The sequence below is a fragment of the Anolis carolinensis genome, chromosome 6 (genome assembly GCF_035594765.1).
Source record: "Anolis carolinensis isolate JA03-04 chromosome 6, rAnoCar3.1.pri, whole genome shotgun sequence".
Lineage (NCBI taxonomy): Eukaryota > Metazoa > Chordata > Lepidosauria > Squamata > Dactyloidae > Anolis > Anolis carolinensis.
This window is the reverse complement of record NC_085846.1, coordinates 91,515,714-91,530,930: the sequence shown is the minus strand read 5'-3', so window position 1 is coordinate 91,530,930 and position 15,217 is coordinate 91,515,714. Positions and strand designations below refer to the sequence as shown.

At 39.3% G+C, this 15,217-nt stretch overlaps 2 long non-coding RNA genes across 7 annotated transcripts in view; one reads left to right on the top strand and one right to left on the bottom strand.

Annotated features, from left to right (window-relative positions):
- Positions 1 to 10,330, top strand: part of LOC134299982 (uncharacterized) — a 26,747-nt gene extending 16,417 nt beyond the window's left edge. The window contains exons 4-5 of one of the 2 annotated variants that reach the window (XR_010007248.1): positions 84 to 214; positions 9,750 to 10,330. This is a non-coding gene — a long non-coding RNA (uncharacterized LOC134299982). The remainder of the gene's footprint in view (positions 1 to 83; positions 215 to 9,749) is intronic. The other variant, XR_010007249.1, reaches the window with a different exon arrangement.
- Positions 1 to 15,217, bottom strand: part of LOC103279119 (uncharacterized) — a 16,578-nt gene extending 1,361 nt beyond the window's left edge. For 2 of the 5 annotated variants that reach the window (XR_010007244.1, XR_010007243.1), the window contains exons 1-2: positions 9,781 to 9,862; positions 4,507 to 4,627 (exon numbers count right to left, since the gene is read on the bottom strand). This is a non-coding gene — a long non-coding RNA (uncharacterized LOC103279119). Of the gene's footprint in view, positions 1 to 4,506; positions 4,628 to 8,270; positions 8,376 to 9,780; positions 9,871 to 14,869 lie in introns of those variants that run through there. The other 3 variants (XR_506572.3, XR_010007245.1, XR_010007246.1) reach the window with 3 other exon arrangements.

Below are 15,217 nucleotides of genomic sequence, written 5' to 3'. Positions count from 1 at the left end.
ACTAATCTGTCTGCCATATTAAACTCTATGGAATCGTTTATGGTGCATGCAGCCTTCAGTCATTCTCATACTTAACATTTCAGAGATTATAACTGGAACACACATGGCCAAGCAACATCAGAGTGTGTCAAGATGGCAAAATGATTAATAAGGAAGACTAGACAAGCTAAGAAAGGGTAGAGCAGTTTGCTTTTTCTTGTGCCTACTGGGACAGGTAAGATTCAGCTCTCTCAGCTCCCTTCCCTGCTCATCTGAATTAACTGAGTGTAATCCACTTTTGCATTTTGAACTGTTTGCAGCAATTGAAATAAACTGAGAATGAGATTGATAGTGGAAGGAAAAAAGAGAAACTAAAGCATTTTAAAGCAGCTGAGAATATGAGGTGACAGACTATTAATTGGGACTTTATCTGACAGATCAGGATATTGGAGGTTATGTTCCTGCATGGCAGGGGTTTAGACTAGATGGGCTTTGTGAACTCTTCTTAGTCTGTGATTCTATGATTCTATGCGCTTTCTCTGTGACTTTGAACATTGCTCCTTAAGCTGTGTGATTTGGAGATCCACAGGATTTCTCTCCCAATATGTCAAGGATAGGCATCACCTCACCAGGGCCAACCCTAGGTAATTTTCAAGTGTAAGCAAACAGTATTTTGAGCCCCCCCCCCAAAAAAAACCTCGAATCACTGAAAAATAAAGGGTAGGAGGTAGAGGTGAATAGAATATATATGTGTGTGTGTGATATATATATGGCATATATGGTCCCTGCATATGTTTTTGTATGTGTGGATATACACACACAATGTGGAGAATATGTGGCAAAGTAGATGGAAAGGTAGGGAGCCACAGCGGAGGAACCTTCCCGGGAGCAAGGCCTAATAATAATAATAATAATAATAATAATAATAATAATAATAATAATAATAAATCATCCCAACAAAGGATTTGTCCATGCAGGAAGCAGCCACGCTTTGAAGCTGAAAGGCTATTCAATGCTAATCAAGGTGGGCAATTGAAACATTCACACCTGCCTCCAACAGACAAAAGTTCTTTCTTTCTCCCACCCTGGACCTTCTGCAGATATATAAATCCCACTTGACTAGTTTCCAACCTCTAAGGATGTGTGCCACAGATTAGTTTCCAACCTCTAAGGATGTGTGCAGGCAAAACGTCAGGAAAGAATGCTTCTGGGACATGGCCATACAGCCTGGAAAACTTACAGCAGCCCAATGCCACAAGATGTTTTGAAAGCTGTGCTTTATAGTGTAGAACACTAGGGGATCCCCAAACTAAGGCTGGCAGGCTGAAACTGGTGGCCTTCCAAGATCATTTACCTGGCTCCCGCCCTAAACTTGATTCTTGGGGTCACCCTCAGTCATAAATGCCTTGAAGGCACACAACGGAGTGTGGTGGAGGCTCCTTCTTTGGAGCCTTTTAAGCAGAGGCTGGATGGCCGTCTGTCGGGGGTGCTTTGAATGTGATTTCCTGCTTCTTGGCAGAATGGGGTTGGACTGGATGGCCCATGAAATCTCTTCCAACTCTAAGATTCTGTGATTCTTACAACAACAATCCTAGGTAACGTGACAATCTCCTCAAGTGAAAGCAGGCCCACACTTCCCATGGCAGTGCTGGGCAGGCTTCCTCAGGGCCCTTTCCCCACCAACTCACCCAGGCGGATGCCCTTATAAAGCCTGAGGCACGGAGGGCTCCCCTCCCTTTGCCAAGAGTCGCTTGGCAGCGCTGTCACTCCTGCTCCCTTTCCGTCCTCCGGGGCTTTTAATTCGCTCCTCAAGGACAGCAGGGGCAGCAGCAGCAACAGGCGTCTGAACTCCCTCCCTCCTTCTTCTCCAAGGGTTTTCTTCATGCCTTCAGGCTTTCTTCCCTTTCTTTCCCCGCCGCTGGGAGAAAAGACTTGGTGCAGTTTCCGCATGAGTTTCAACCAACTCGAGGAAAGCCCAATGAGGGGCGAGTGCTGGGGAAGGGAAGGGAAAGAAAAGGAGAGAAGCATGGTGGCGAAGGACTGCAAGGAGGATGGGGCCGAGGAGTCCCTTCTACATGACAACCACATTTCAAGAGAGTTGGGGAGGAAGCGGCAGAGGGAGGGAGGGAAGGAGGAAGGGATTCCCTGCTAGCCAGTTTAGGTGCGCTCTGGGGAGAGCCTCCGAGGCCCACTTGGGCCTGCCTTGAAGCAGCATTCCCCCAAGGGAATGAGGGAAAGAGAAGGGTCTGTCTCCTGTTGAGCAGCAGGGACAAAGAAGGACAAAGAGGAGGGGTCCTGCCGAGAAAGGCGCCCCTAGAGGATTGGTGCCACCCACAAAAGTGTAGTTCGCTTATACATTGAGCCGCCCATGGGCATCACATTGACTACAACCATTTCTATCTTTCTTGGAAATTCACAATGGACTTGCAGCCAATAGCTTGCACATTGGCACTTACAATCAGGTTGACTAGCACTGACTTTGATGACCACATTCATTTTTACTTCCAGCTCAGGTGAAAGGCATTAGCTGAGCTGGCCACTGAGCAATAGTAGTAGATTTAACTTCTACTTCAATGTAAATACAGTTGCAATTGTGATTGCTTGGGGGCTGGAGGCAGAGGTGCTAGCTGAGACTGTTAGGATGATGGTGCTGAATGTTTTTCTCTCAGCTCCCCACTTCATGCACGCTCTATCCCATTAGGAGCCATAACATTAGTTTAATATCCCCTGGCTGAGGTATTCTGGTCGCCAAAACAGACACAAGAGATCCATTCTTAGGTCCATTCCAGACATCCTGATAATCTGGAACAAATAAGTGGGTTTTAAAAGTGCGGTACCTTAAGGATTGTCAAGACACAGAGCTGTCAGTCCCGGTAAATGCTCTCCTGGTGTCCTGACAGGTTCAGCTGTAGCAGATTTTAGAAATCTGCAAGCTGGACTTGGGACATCTGCCAGAAGTTTTCTTTTTAAAAATATAAACTCTCTGCAATGTACTGGACCTCATAAGCACTGATGCAGATATACAGATGTGCACACAAGCAGATTTCTTGACATCTCTCCACACTCTCCTGCTGCCTTTACTTTTCCCCTCTTGAACTCCATTTCCCTTTGGGGTCACTTGCCTGCCGTCCTGATGCTCACTATGTAAATTCAAACTTTGTTTAATTTCATAAACATGAGAACAAAGGAATACTTGAAGAGAGTTCTCATGGGAATTGCTTTCCAATTTTTCTTCTATTTAGCTACCTGTGTGTCCATGGCTCCATTTGTTTTACAGCCTTCATCAACTGTTCGAGATTTTAAAATGCACACATGCGCTGCAGCGGTTCACACCAGTGTATAGCAACAAAGCCACGTTTTCTTGAGTGCAGTGATATACAATTATATGAATATGCTCATTTTTTTGGCAAAATCAGATTTTAAGAGCACCTTTTAACACATGTTTTCAGCCATTAATGCGATCCAACGCAATTTTTCAGCCAATGTCATCTAGGGCCCCCCAACACTTTTTATTCCAGTTTCTTCCATGTAGAAGGGCCTGTGTAGAAGGGCCTTTAGTTTTCTCTGCTCATTTTTGCCTAAAAAAAATCTGTGTATGGGCACAGAATTTTATGAGATCACAAAAAGAGAGAAGCAATGAGAGATAAAAGGATATTATAATTTCCTCCTTAAATAACCCCACCTGCCCATAAAACCTTTCTGTAATGTCTATGATGGAGTGTGTTCTAATGCCTCACCATATGTAAAAGTAGTAAATGTTATTGATACCATAGAAAGCTAGCCATTCTTTTATGGGTTCGTCTTACTCAGCTACTTAAGCAGAGCAGTTACATTCCCAAGAAAATTTGGAAAGGAGTGGTGGGAAGAGGAAGAACAATTAAACTATGTAACAAAATTTTTAAGAATGTCTGTTTCTGGTTGAAAGTTGAAATAAGAGAATGCAAAAAAGTATAGATTTTCTACAAAAGAGACCAAACTTCAATTCCTGAGTATACTAAAGTTATCAAATATTAGAAGAATTAGGGAAGGCAAACTCCCTAATTGTGTTGTACTTACTTTGAAAGTAGTTATTATATTCCAGAAACGTTTTTGTGGCTGCCACAAATTATACTGAATTGGTTGAGACTCTATGAGATAGTCATTGAAAAACTATAGCTAAATGTCCTACAGGGTGTTTCTCAAAAAGAATGTTTTTGCAGTTTAATAAACTTTTCCATGATTTTATGATAGAACCAATTAGGAAATGACATTTATAACCCAGGAACAAAAATCATGTTACATACTGTCATTTATGGTAGCATTTTTTTTTTAATTTGGTAAAAAAATTGCAGCCTCTGAGAATTAGTGGCAATTATAAGCCAATTAATAAGTGTTCTACACTCGCAACATGCCAGTTTGACTTTAAAGACAACAACTCTCCACTCCCATTTTAGTGATCCACAACAAACCAAACTATTGTTGTGGTCTCTGTTACTGTTGTTTTTATTTATTCATTTTAGAATCATCCAGACTGAAAACATTTCTTACCTGTACACTACAGGTTGAGCATCTTTTTTTCCAGAATCCTGAATACTCCAAAATTGTCCACATGGATAGCTGAGATAGTGACACCTTTGATGGTTCAATGTACACAAACTTTGTTTCACACCTAGAAACAATTAGAAATATTGTATTAAATCACCTTCAAACTATGTGTAAAAGAGGTATATGGCACATAAATGAATTTCATGTTTAGACTTGGGTCCCATCTCCCAAGATACCTTGTTCTGTATGTATAAACAAATACAGACATTCCAAAATCTAAAATCCAAAACATTTATGTTTCAAAACATTTTGGATAAAGGATACTCGACCTGTATTACATTTCATTCTTTCTTTAACATTTTGGTTGTTGTTTTTTTTTAATGTACCATGTGGTGGAAGTGATTGAATGATGTCATTAAGGGGAAAAAAGGTTGCACATTTGCAATTCTTGGCAAACAAACAAACTATATGAGCCATTTATCATCTCTTGATGAAGAGATAGATTTAATGGAAAAGCACCCTAAAAGGTATAATGTATCTGTGTGTATGGGGCATACATGCACACTTAGCTTCCACCCATGCTCTCTCGTGGTGCTGTATTGGTCTTTTCATTCAACAAAGTTATCTGTCAAGAAGAATTTAAGTTTCATATTTTCGTCTGTCAGTTGTCAAAAGGCCTGTCAGCCGAGCCTTACACTACACTTTGCCAAGAGGCCTATAGTCCAGAGTGACAATACAATCTTATATTTGTGCTTCCAGGCTCCAGATAATCCTCTCACTTTCCTCCTCAGCAGCCTAGTTATGATCAGGCTTAAGTTGCATATTTCGGGAGGTTTTTATCCAGATTTTGCTGATAAATACTATCAGCAGGAATGAAATGAAATACAGCCAAGTTTAGCTCTTGTTACCAGACCGGACCTGGCTGGAGACATTTCTATGTTCTATAGAGACGGTATTCATATTAAACAGTTTAATGCCTATATTCCCAGGAACAAAAACCAAGAATGCTAATATTCTCTTCTTATCTTCCTCATCATATTGCCAAGCCTGAAAACAGAGAAGTGTTTGTGTTTGTCTTTGAATGTGTTCGTATGGGAAAAGTCTGTTTGCTGTTTTCCTGAGTTTGCTTCTTTCCCGTTTTTAATTTTAAAAATTACACAAGGTATATTAGGATAATATTAATTCACTGTTAGTAAAATAACAGCTCAAAATACATTGTTTGGGTTTCGAAATTGTATAGTTTTATGGAAGCAAAAGATGATTTCATGGACTGAATCCCAGTTTGGGTAGAATGGAATAATTAACTAACTAAATAAAATGTAAATGTGATTTTAAAAATATAGTCCTTTTTCCATGATGTGCACAAGAAAGTAAAGTGTGATTCATATACTGGAAAAGTCCTGAGTTTATTTTCAATTGATATTGATATTACAATACATTAACTTTGCTAAAATGTGGTAAGGGAAACTCATTGCTAGAAAACAGCACTCTGAGCACAACTGAATACGTCTTATTTTGGAAGCTAAGTAAGGTCAGGCCTGGTTGAATTTGAATGGACAACCATCAGGAAATGATGAGGATCTTCCGACAGGGCTAGGAAAGAATCCTGTTGGACTCCCTTGATCTACTATCAGGCAGAGGTAACACTATGGGACTAGTTGCTCTGACTAAGGGTTTGGCTACATCCTAGAATTAATGCAGTTTGACACTACTTTAATCCTCATGGCTCAATTTTGTGGAATCTTGGGAGTTGTATTTGGCCTTCCCTGCCAAATAGTTCCATTGTCTCACCAAACTATAACTTCCAGGAATCTATAGCATTGAGCCATGGCAGTTAAAGTGGTATCGAACTGTATTAATTCTATAATCTAAAGCTGCTTCAATGTTCTTGGAATATGTTGCATGTAGACGGCTCCAAGCTCACAGGACTGCCATATTCAAATTCACCGAAACCAAATCAGGATACAAGTGACTTGAAAAGCCTGTGATCAAGATACCAAAGAGCTACTGTAAGCTCTGATAGTGTGTGCTAGCTAGAAAAACAGATTTCCAGATCTATATTTTATGTACAGTATATCTCCTGTGTCAACAATTTTGTTTATCCACACCACACCCAACCAAATATGGCTTCTGTAGGTGTTTTCTAGGTCCTTCAATTTGACTGGTATCCTTCTATGGGACTCTATGATATTCTTGGGCCAGGAGTTGTTCATTTCAGTAGGGTTCACTATTATCCATCTTTTGTTCTGGGAACGTATGCCAGTAAGACTAAGAAAAGAGAAAATTCTCTTTTTTGTTTTGTTCACGTTTGGCAAATATGAGGCCCTAACTATATTTTATTTTAGTTTTCTTCCTTTTTGTATGTGTGTGTTTTTGTCTTAGCAGACTTGTGATGTGGGATAGAAGTATGGACCAAAAGGAGAACAGATCTCTCCACAGGAACAGCAAGATTTAAAGTTCAGCAGTTCATTTGCATTGTTGTCATTTTGTTACTTTTGTATGCTTTAAACCACAATGTACCAGGGACTTTTTCAAAATATCTGTTTCTTCTCTCAACTTCAATTTTTGCAAAACAAGCTCAAAGTGCAAATATAGTTTGTGCTCAGCAAAGAGAGGAAAAAAGAGGAAAAGAAGAGACGGAGGGTGTATCTACGCTTAGATACCACTATAACTGCTATGGCATCATGGGAGTTATAGCTTTTACAGAGTCTTTAGCCTTCTCTGCCAAAAAGTGCTAGTGCCTTACCAAACTATAGATCCCAGGATTGCAAACATTGAGACATGGTAGTTAAAGGAATATCAAACTGCATTAATTCTTCAGTGTAGGCAGTACACAAACAGAATCTTGCCTGTCTCAGAAAGCTCAAGGTCCTTCTTGGCTGTCAAAACGCAGGACCAATAAGTGGGGCAAAGATCGCAATATCTTAAGGAGAGTCCAGACAAAGAGCTGTCAGTCCTGGTAAATCCTTCCTGACAGGTTCAGTTGTAGTGGATTTTAGAAATCCGCAAGATGGACGCAAACCTCTGCCGGAAGTTTACTTTTGTTTTTAATTGACTCTTCAAGATGTGCTGGACCTTATAAGTGCTGAAGTGGATATGCTAATATGCACACAAGCAGATTTCTTGTCATTAATAAACATCAGAGCAAAGGAATTCTTGCAAAGAGTTCTCATGGGAATTGCTTTCCATTTGTGCTTCCATTTAGCCACCATTGTATCATTGTCTTTATTTGTTTACAGCCCTCATCAACTGTTTTGGGATTTTAAAATGCTGGAGCAGTCCACACCAGTATATCACAGGGAAGTGCAGGGATATTCAGTCATGCTAACATGTGAATTTTTAGGGCAAAATTAGATTTTGAGCACACCTTTTTAATGTATTTTTTTCAGCCGTTAATGTAATCCAGTGAGCATTTTCTGCAAATGTCAAGTAGCCATCTCCCCCCCCCCACTTTTATCCCCGTTTCTTCCACATTTTAGGGCCTGTGTAGAAGGGCCCACAGACAAAATCAAACTGCCGCAGCCTATTCTAACAATGTCATTAATAGCCTTTGCCATCGTGATCACACTTTGGTGTTGTTTGGCAACATGTGCTCTGGTTTTCGTCTGTGAAATGTTGCAGGGTAGGTAATTAGAGTAATATTATCTGCTCAAGTCAGTCTTTTTGAGGGAATCAAAGACCCTTTCCCTCCAAAAAAAGTGCCCTTTTTAATGCCTAAATCATTTGCTAAGCCATCTAGTGTAAACATACATATCAGTGGAACTTACATAAGTGTGAACTCACTGATTCAAGGGATCTGCTGCAATTGGGACTAGTAGCTGGATTTTCATCCAACTGGTTCTGTCACTCCAAAGATAATGTGATATATGTCTCTGTAGAAGTAAAATCACTAAGTTTAGCTGAGCATAGTCACATGTAAGAAGAAAGAAGATTTCTCTGTTGCTAGAACTGGTAAAATGATGCAAGTATATGTGTTCTTATAAATATCAACATTAGGCTCTTCTTAGAAGGTATCTCTGGCAGCACAGGAAGAAGAAATAGGTTTGAACGAACAATTTTGATGCCTAAAGCAAAGTAGCAAATGTTGCCAACTCATCTAAGTCAAAATACAACCACTACCTGAAACCAACCAAGTTATTTTGGCACAGGATTCTGAAAATGCCATGAGCACCTCTGCCAGTCTCTGGCAGTAAAAACATGATAACAACAAATTAAATAGCTAATAATTTGTTACCATTTTATGATACCCAAAATTTGCAGGCTGTGGTGTCTTCCTCCCTCAGCCTAATGGTAGGGCTGATCCTGGGAGTAAGAGAACAAATAAATGTGATTCTGGCTACACGGTTGAGTAACGTTTGCAGTGCTTGGCATTTGAGTGCTAGCAAGCAGTTAGGTGTGTGTGTGTGTTCATTTGTTCCTAAGCTTTAAAAATTATAGTAGTATCACGAAAAGAAGCAGCAGTTGCCTAGTTCTTTCTGCAGCTACGTAGTCTCCATAATTTGAAGCTTGCACTTAAAGTAGAGTGCAATTATGTACCTTCGTGTCTAATAGCCTTTTTCACTGAAAATTGATTCTGAAATTATGAAACAACTTGACTGCCTCTGTTTTATGAAATTAACACATTTTAATGACAAAATGTATACATCAAATAATGGTTCAATTATACAGTTATCCCACAAGCAGGACATTATCTGTTGCAGGAATATTATTGCCCCAAAGGAAAGAATAACATTCGTTTTGTGCAATTGCAATGGACAAAACATTATTCCTCCATCCACTGCAGGCTTTCTAGGCTATGCTTTTTGAAAGCTCCACTGAAGCAAATGAATCTTACTTGGGAAAAGCAATGAGACCGTTGCAATCATACTGCAGAAAGCATAAAGGTATTTCCTAATATTATGGTGTCATTTAGGTACAGCTTCAAGGTAGGCAAAAGGGATTAATTACAAGTAACTGTTTGTAGTGACTTATTTAAAACTGGGCTCTGCATACAAACAGTCATGCACACACTTTGTAGTTCAGCATGATGCTTGAAGTTAACTGCATTGAATAAAGGAGTGTTTTTATTTATCTCTCCTATTTTGTGTAGAGGTATTGTATGACTCCAACTAAAACTGTTCTGGGAGGAGGGAAGCGGAGATCAACCTTCTCTTTCTACACCATTAATTATTTTAGAAACCTCTGCCATGCATGCCTTTAGTCATCTTTCCACCTAATCTAGAAATCCATCTATTCTTTCCTCATAGGACAGACACTTTGACCTTCCTGCTATCTTACCGGCTCTTTTCTTGGATGGCTCTATCAAATGAAGACCGGGTTCTCATGAATGCAAAGTTCACTGGCCTCACATGGACTGTTTCCTGATCATTTACACTGTTGTTTCATCTTCCATTCTGCTGCACTTTGTCAGGACTCTTTTGGAGGTTTTATCAGTCCACTTGGAAGATGTCATTGCCCTAAATAACTCAGTGTCATTTAAATCAGTTTGAAGTTTGCAGCATTCTTGTATTGCAGCCACATGTAAAATAAGCCAAAGGACTATTTTTCTTTAGCAATAAAAACATAAGGCTGCAGATCAGTATGGCACAGGATATTCTAGCTAGATTTCAAGCACATTCTGAAATTCCTAAAAACTTCATCCCACTGAGTTTATCAACTGCTAAAATGTATAACAACTGGGAAGTATTCTTTTAGTTTTGGTATTAGACATCCTTTCTCTTTTAAGAACACAGAACTTTTTAAAAATGAAATTTGATCTGTTGTTATGGCATATTCAAATTCTTAAATATATGTCCTTATAGACAGAATAAAAACCTGCCTGGCACAATTTCATAGTCAATGAAGTTTTTTGAAGAGGCAAGTAAGAAATATGTATGGTGTTTATGTTTCCTAGGGCATTACAACATTGCTCTGCTTCATTCTGTAATTACAGTAGAGTCTCACTTATCCAACATAAAGGGGCCGGCAGAATGTTAGATAAGCAAATATGTTGGATAATAAGGAGGCATTAAGGAAAAGCCTATTAAACATCAAATTAGGTTATGATTTTACAAATGAAGCACCAAAACATCATGTTAGACAACAAATTTGGCAGAAAAAGTAGTTCAATATGCAGTAATGCTATGTAGTAATTACTGTATTTATGAATTTAGCACCAAAATATCACGATATATTAAAAACATTGACTACAAAAATGGGTTGGATAATCCAGAATGTTGGATAAGCGAGTGTTGGATAAGTGAGACTCTACTGTATAATTAAATACTCATTTTTCTAACTCAATAAATATCTCCATCTTCAGCCTTCTTTCTAGTTTAAATCCGTGTTTATTTACACTACCCACCATGGAAAATCAGTGTTTCAGCTATCCACTCTGGAAAAAAAAAGCTACAAGTTCATTTTGATGAGAAATAATTTATTTATGAACTGCAAATGTACAATTAAATACACGGTAGGGAGTTGTTAAATTACAGCACATTAATAGGAATTAAAGCTACTGGTATTTAATTGTTAAATGTTGCTGATATTCTGTAAACTATGGAAATTATTTAAAAAGATTGACCAGTTTTTTGGTCTTATCCCCAAAACTTGCCACATAGCATACAATGCCATAAATCTGTTGTTGTATAAAGCTAGTATGGTATAGTGGATTAATACTCCGGAAGATCGGAGTTCCAGTCTGCAATTGACTGTGGGCCCTTCCAGACAGGCCAAAAATCCGAGAGGAATTGGGATTTTAAATTCAACTTCCTCTCGGGGATGAAGGCCACACCGCTGGCCCAAACCCTTTGCTTTTGCAGGGGGGTATCTAAATCAGCACAGATGAGCAGAGACACTGCCAGCCTTCCCCTCCCTGCCCTGCATTTCCCCCTCTACTTACCAGAGGAAGGCCTGGAGCCTTTCTCCCCCCTCCCCAATAGCTAAAAGAGAGCTATGGGTATGGGAGAGAGGGGAAAAGGCTTCATGTCCCTGCATTAGAGCCTTTCTCTGGTAAGTTTGGGCAGGGAGGGAGGCTAGGAAGGAAAGATCTGGATCTTTAGAGTTATTTTTAAAAACTGGATTAAACTGAGGGCTCTTCCAGACATGTATTTTAGCCCAGGTTAAATTGGGTTAAACGCCCAATGTTTAGCCAAAATGTGGGAGGAATCAGGAGGGCTGTGTAGAACGGCCCTGTGGAAACCTACTTTGAATAAATCTTGCAATAAAAATCTAGTATAGGGTCACTTCAAATTGGAGTTGACTTGAAGGCAAAGACTGGGTTAATCAACATTCTAAAAAAGTCTCCAGCTTAGTTTTTCCAATGAGTGTTTATAAATATATTTAATGTGGAGCCTCTGGTGGCGCAGTGGGTTAAACCCTTGTGCCAGCAGGACTGATGACTTTAAGGTTGGGTTGCTGACCTGAAGGTTGCTGATTCGAATCCAACCTGGGGAGAGCATGGATGAGCTCCCTTTGTCAACTTCAGCTCCATGCAGGGACATGAGAAAAGCCTCCCACAAGGGTGGTAAAAACATCTGGACATCCCCTGGGCAACATCCTTGCAGACGGCCAATTCTCTCACACCAGAAGTGACTTGCAGTTTCTCAAGTTGCTCCTGACACGAGAATATATATATATATATATATATATATATATATATATATATACACACACACACACACACACACACACACATACATATACACACACACACACACACACACACACACATATACAGTAGGTCCACATACCACATAACACACAAGGAATCTGTTCCAGGACGCTTTGTGTAATACGATTTTGGTAAAATCTGGAAACCTATTTTTTCTACCTGAAGCAATGCCTAGAAAAATGTTCTCTGTAGACCTCCAGAATGATTGTGTGGTCAGTTTCTGATTGGATTTCTAGTGGAATTATTTGCTGTATTATTTTGAATTGCTGGGACTTACAATAAGGAATATTTGGAATCTTACTTGTTTCTCACTTAATCTTTGTAAGACACACACACCAAGTCACTGAACTACTCTACAGTTGGTTTGTTTTGACATTTGCTTTTATCCTTTTAACCCTAGGACTATATCCAGACTCTGTCACACTTTTTTCCCACTGAATTCAATTTCAAAAGTTGTAACAACAGATGTTCCAGTCATTGCAATTATAACTAAATGTAACTAACTTAGGCTGAATTCCTTGACTTGTTTACCAGAAATGTATTCTCCTTTATACAACTGGACATATCTCTAAATAGATCTTCATTGGATTCGGCCATACATCAGGACCCGCACTGTAAGTTTTGTGTTTTAATATTTATTAAAAACTAGCAGTATTACATAACTTCAGGGGGGGGAAATTGACCTATCCTGCTGCAAGTTGTCGTTGTTCTTTCTCTTCTCCTCTTTTCACTCTTTTTCTTTTACATCCATCTTTTTCTTTGCCTACTCAGGGTACTTTGAACCTTCTTCCTGTGTCTTTAAGCAGCTTGAAAATTATGGGGGATCTTCAACATGGCAATATTATGTAGAACAATGGTTCTCAAACATTCATCCTTCATCTGTTTTGGACTTTTGCATCCAGAAATTCCAGCCAGCTTGGCTAATGATAATGGATTCTGGAAGCCAAAGTCATAATGATCAGAAGACCAAAGTTTGAGAACTACAGGTGTAGAGCTGCCTAGGGCACTTCCACAAAGGATGAAAATCCTCACCAAAGCGGGTTTTTAAAACTCACTTTGGTGCGGATTTGTGTCCCCACAAGGCCCTAAAACCCCGGGCATTTCTGACGAGGGTTGTCTGGATGCTTCCAGTAAAACCGAGACAGATCCTGCATAATGGGTTTGTCTGGGCCTCTAGAAACCATGTGGAGAAATGAAAGTCTTAGCCCTACTTGCAGTTTTCTCTTTTGGGAAAGTTAGGCATGTCTGTCAGCTACCGACTAAAGTTGGTATTACAGAATATAGTTTTGAATTAATAAAAAAAATCAATTTAAAAACAAAATTAGCTTTATAGATTTCTGAATATCTATCATAGGTTTTATCAGAGATATACGCATATCTATAGAGTTTATTTTCATAAGTCGCCAAACTATGGCAGAATCAGATGCATGGATACACTTTTTTCTTGTTATAAATCACAAAACAGATAAAAATTGAGGCATAAAAATCTATGAAGGTGGTGTTAATATTTAAACTGGGAATGGCAATATTTTTATCCTAATACCAGATCCTTATTTAGTACTTTTGCTAAACAAATTTATGAGTGCAAAAATAAAATAGAACAAATGATAATGATGAATTGTTTATTTATCTCTATGAGCCTTTACGTTTTGACAATGCTATATCTATCCTTTTTAAAAGAAAGTAATCCATATACTTAATTCAAAACACATTAGGTTGTGTGATATTGTACTGTCTACTAGTGGTATATTATCTCTTAGTTATACCACTAGTGGACAGTACAATATCACACAACCCAATGTGTTTTGAATTAAGTATATGGGTTACTTTCATTCTTTTTTTTTTAAGGATAGGTATAGCATTATTATTATTATTATGGTATATTATCTCTTAGTGGTATATTATCTCTTAGTTCAGGAGCCTCCGGTGGCCTAGGGGATAAAAGCCTTGTGACTTGAAGGTTGGGTTGCTGACCTGAAGTCTTCCAGGTTCGAATCCCACCCGGGGAGAGCGCGGATGAGCTCCCTCTATCAGCTCCAGCTCCATGCAGGGACATGAGAGAAGCCTCCCACAAGGATGGTAAAACATCAAAACATCCGGGCGTCCCCTGGGCAACGTCCTTGCAGACGGCCAATTCTCTCACTCCAGAAGCAACTCCGGTTGCTCCCAACACGAAGAAAAAAAATCTTAGTTTTGATTCAGGGGAGATAAAGGGGGTTATAAATAAATATAATAATAATGAACTCTAAATTAGAGGGATTTTATTTTAAAAGTCTTATATAGGCAGCCCCTGAGTTACAGACATTCAACTTACAAATAACTTGTAGTTAAGAATGAGGGTGAGACAACAGGAAGTGACAGAAATCTACCGCTCAGCAAGGAAATTCACTCCTAAAAGGGTTATCATCCGCGGAAAAGAGTCTTTCTCACCAACCCTTGTTTCCATAACAAGTCACATTTTTCAAAATCCAATTATCAGAAGGACAGAAAGTGAGGTGAAATCTGAACAGGGGCACAAACAGCAAATATACTATCCAAAGCATGCATATCTATCTATTGCTGAGGATACAATTAAAAAATGTACCTATTCTAACTTACAAACAAATTCAGCTTAAGAACAAACCTCCAGGACCTAACTTGGGGACTGTCTGTACACAATAATATATTTCAGTGTTTACTATAGCTATGCAGAAATTTTTCCCTAAATTTCCTCACCTGCTAGTTGACTTGGAAAAGCATAAATCTGGAAAGGTATGGAGAATAGTATTTAAGGTAACTCATTCTAAGGGGGGGAGGTTCTCCTTCCAGTCAGCTCCCTTAGCCACCCATATAAAAGAAAAGGGATTTCCCTTTATACCAATTAAATATGCTGGCTCATCCACGGCTTTCTTCTCTATCATGAAGAAGTGAGCCCCTGCTGAGCTTTCCCCTAAGGCACCAGCAAAGCCACACAGGTGAGCCTGCAGCAGCTTTAATGAGACTGAATCGGCTCTGATCCTCCCAGAGATAAACACCAATCTTTATTTTCATCCACCTGGTCTTTGACCTCACAAAGAAGACAAC